The sequence below is a fragment of the Berghia stephanieae genome, chromosome 11, assembly GCF_034508935.2.
Source record: "Berghia stephanieae isolate SIO BIC M18660-M18661 chromosome 11, UCSD_Bste_1.3, whole genome shotgun sequence".
NCBI classification, from domain to species: Eukaryota; Metazoa; Mollusca; class Gastropoda; order Nudibranchia; family Aeolidiidae; genus Berghia; species Berghia stephanieae.
In genome coordinates this window covers 32559800-32564609 of record NC_088370.1, presented here as the reverse complement: position 1 = coordinate 32564609, position 4810 = coordinate 32559800, and positions in this window count along the sequence as shown.

Sequence of the window (4810 nt, the reverse complement as noted above, 5' to 3'; positions counted from 1 at the left end):
ATTTATTTATATATTCATTGACCAAACTTTTGAAGAAAAATAAAACAAACGCGTATTGACAGAAGACAGATGTTTAAAACTTTTATTTATTTATTTATTTATTTATTTGTTGGGGATTTTTAGTTTTTTGTTTTCGTTGTTTGTTTGTTTTTCTTTTGTTTTTTGTTCTTTTTCACCAGTCTGACTCACAAAAGCCAGCGGAAACATCAATTCTCAAATTCCCCACAGCAATGAGAAACTCAGTCCGTACTCAAATGTTGTACCTAAGTTATATTCGCCGTTTGTTCATATCAGCAAATTGCAAAGGGCATGCATCTATTACATATAGGCGTTTGTTAGCTGAAATTTTCCACCTCAGAATTGTATGCCCGAAAATTTTTGTGCGGTTATGTCGTCTTGTGGTATGACACTCGCCGTGGGATCGGACGGTCCTAGGTTCGAGTCCCGCTCTGAGTGGCGCATAGTTGAGTCATTGGAAAAGGCTCTTTAACCATAATTATCTCAACGTTAACAGCGTTGTCTGTTTCCCCCCCCAAAAAAAATTTGTAATCTCGCCTAATAAGCGCTTTGAGCAGGTTTAGTATAAGTATATAAAATCTCAGGTTAAAAAAACTCAACAATTCCTTGAATTCAGCCGACGTGAATTTATTGATAGGTTTGATAACTCCACTTGATATTGTCTCGTTTATTGGTGTAATGGTAATACATATTTTCAGCTGACGTGTACTTATTTGCAGGTCTGATAACAAAGTTTCAAAGTTTCCAAAGTTTATTCAATCTTAGGCTAACAAAAATTGTTATAGTTTCATTGTTGTAATGGAAATACTCTCAAACCCACGTGTATGTGGCTACGTGGTCTGGTGGTATAACACTCGCTTTCGGATCGGAAGGTCCTGGGTTCGAGCCTCGGGCTCGGCGCATAGTTGAGTCCTTGGAAAAGGCCCTTTACGCACATTCTCTCACCGTACTCAGGTGTAAAATGAGTGCCTGGCCGTTAACAGCGTTGTCTTAGTCCGAAAAATTGTAATATCGCCTAACAGGCGGCATGTCCTATATGTTAAACGTTGCTGTTGACCAGGGACCCCTTGTAAAGCGCTTTGAGCACATTTAGTAGATATTTCCCTATATAAAAGCTCAAAGCTCAAGTTCAAAACCGACGTCTACTTATTTGCAGGTCTGATAACCCAAACTGTTATAGTTTGATTGTTGTTATGGAAAGACATGGAAATCATGGCAAAATGTTTTCTTTTATCACAATCAAGCCCATAATTGTGCTCGGTTATCAGACCTATGGGCGTTTCAATAGCTCAGTGGGCAGAGCACTCACTTCATATGGAAATGCACCAGGATCGATCCTGGGTGAAGTCGAGATTTTTTTCCTTTTTTCTCTGACCTCTTCAGCAGTGATTGGTTTGCTGGGTCATTTATATCTGGCGAAAAGTACTTTGCGATAGACTAGCGCCCTATTCAAAGGGTAGCAATCAATCGTTGCCGTCCGTTTAACTCTATGGAAGGAACGAAATTGACATCATTCGGCTCTTTGTTATTGTTATTAGATTACACAGCAATTTTAGTGATTCGTTCTCACTCAATTATATTAATCAGATTATAAACGTTAAAACTTACACATCATTGTGTGTTGATGGTACGCATAGAAATAGGAATATAGTTGTCGGTATATATTTTATCCGACTGCGGATTTTGTGAGGATTTTACCTAAACGCATAGCATCAATAGAAACAGAGATAAACTCTGGTTACATGGGCTTTATGGCTTTGAAGGGGTTATTTTTATCAGGCCGAAACTGCAAACATTAATTATGTGCACAAAGTAGGGCCTAGTGAATATAGATAGTATGCGCGTGGCTAATATGCTCACAACATTGCCATACGGACCAACACACAAAACTATGTGTTACCTTTAACGTTTATAGTCTGGTTAATACATTTTAGTGAGAATTACTCATAAACGCGGATGGCAAAAAGTAACAACAAAGACCTGAGTAACGTCAAATTCATACTATCTATAGATAGTAAGCGCTTGGCTAAGAAGCTCATAACATTGCCATCCGGAAGTATAACGGACCAACACACAAAAATTTGTGTATCTATAAACGTTTATAGTCGGGTTAATACAGTTCAGTGAGTATTACTCATAAACACGGATGGCAAAAAACAATAACAAAGACATGAGTGACGTCATCTTCGAACTATCTATAGATAGATTGCGCTTGGCCAAGGAGTTCACAACATTGCCATCCGGAAGTATAACGGACCAACACACAAACTCTTTGTAACCATGAACTTTTATTGTCTGGTTAATACAGTTTAGTGAGAACAACTCACAAACGCGGATGGCAAAAACAGTAACAAAGGCCTGAGTGACGTCATCTGCATACTATCTATAGGAGCGTAGCCATCGTTAACTGACACTGACCAAAAAATGATGTCAAAATGCCTGTCTTTGGCCTCAAACTAAAACAAATCGTGAGTTGTATTCAATAGTTCAACCAATGGGACCACTTGTTTCCATGAGCACTACTCACGACAACTCACTAGGCGGTGCAAAAAACAAATAATGACGTCAAAATACCAGTCTTTTTGGATTTCAGTGTCAGGCTATAGATAGTATGCAGATGACGTCACTCAGGCGTTAGTTGTTGTTTTTGCCATCCGCGTTTGTGAGTTGTTCTCACTAAACTGTATTAACCAGACTATAAACGTTCATGGTTACACAGAGTTTGTGTGTTGGTCCGTTATACTTCCGGATGGCAATGTTGTGAACTCCTTCGCCAAGCGCATTCTATCTATAACTTCACCATGGCCACGATAGGAGCCGTATAGATAGTATGCGCTTAGCTAAGAAGCTCATAATATTGCCATCCGGAAGTATAACCGACCAGCACACAAAACTTTGTGTAACCTTGAACGTTTATAGTCTGGTTAATACAGTTTAGTGAGAAGTGCTCATACACGCGGATGGTAAAAAACAATAACAAAGGCTTGAGTGACGTCATCTTCATACTATCTATACCATACCAAACTATCATTTACGTCAGTTTAACATCCAGCACACAAAATTCCCAACTTTTATCTCCGTACTAACCTTTCGTTCCTCCCACATGCCTCTCTTCGCCGCCGCGCGTCTGTCTTAATACCCAAGCAAAATACTAACGAAAGAGTGAAAATGGAGAGGCTACTAGACTACTAGAGTTCACGAAGGCCACAGTTCGAGCCCCCATCGCCGCCGCGAAGTTTTTATTCTTTGTTGTCTTCTTCTGGTACTTTCCATCTCACTTCATTTCTTGGTAAAGTAGCATGAGCAAATTTTGAGTGTGAGTGGGTGCCCGCCACGAAGGACAGACAGCTTGTAATGTCTGGCTATTATTTTGTTGTTTTTTTTTTGTGTGTAAGGAGGGTTTAGTATATTATATTCTAACTCATCGATGCAATCAGGTGTTGATTATATGCGTTTAGGTAAAATTCTCACAACCACTGCTTACTGGATACAACGTACTAACACATAAAACTATAAAACAATAGAATAAAATAATGATAATGCTAATTTAATAATATTCTCTTTATTTATCCCATAGGGTAAAAAATTTGCCTTTAGGGAAACCCGCCGAAACCCGACAAAGTTATGGGAAGTAGGCAGCAATGGGGAGTGAACCTGGGACTCAGGGAAGTGTATACACCGTTGGGGAGTGGACCGCCTCCCATCCCCCCCCTCCCCCCCCCCCCCCCCCGAAACCCGCCGAAACCCGACGAAATCCGACAAAGTTATGGGAAGTAGGTAGGCAGCAGTGGGGAGTGAACCTGAGACTCAGGGAAGTGTACACCAGTGGGGAGTGGACCTGAAACGATGGTTTTCGGCGGGTTTCGGTGGGTTTCTTCCCAGGAGGGATGTTTGGTATGAGGTTTCTGGTAAGGTTTTTCCCCACACTGTGACTTATTATAATTGTCCTTGTCATGGAGTGAGGTGACTTGTTTTTGCCCGGGCAATAGTTGGAGACCTCTATTTGAGAGAGTGCGGCTATATGGTCATAATGTGGTATGACACTCGCTTTCGGATCGGAAGGTCGTGGGTTCGAGCTTCGCTCGCGCATAGCTGAATCCTCTTTACTCACTTACTCACATTCTCTCACCGTAATCTAATGTTAACAGCGTTGTCTCTGTCGAAAAAAAAAAATGTAATATTGCCTAACAGGCGTCATGTCTCATTCTACACGTTGCGTGTTTTCTGTTGATCAGGTACGCTTTGTAAAGCGCTTTGAGCACGTTTAGTGGATAATGCACTTTATAATATAAAAAATCTCAAGGCTCAAGAGATAGATGAATGCGAGTGATTATGGTTCTATATTAGAGTTGATATTTACCTCGATTAATGAAATATTAAATGTGTGACTCTCCTATAGATAGAATGAAGTTGACGTCACTCAGGTCTTTGTTATTATTTTTTTTGAATTATGAGTAATTCTCAATAAACTGTATTAATCAGACTATAAACGTTCATGGTTACACACAGTTTTGTGTGTTGGTCCGTTATACTTCCGGATGGCAATGTTGTGAGCTTCTTAGCCAAGCGCATACTATATATATATATATATATATATATATATATATATATATATATATATATATATATATATATATATATATATATATATATATAACAGATGTGAAAAAGGGTGTACGAAATAGTCCCGGACAAAGCGAGAAAAAAAATGCAAGAAAGAGCCATCCAGAAAAAAATTTAGTCTTCCCCGACTGGGGATTGATACTCAGGCCTTCTGTATAGTGGATACTCA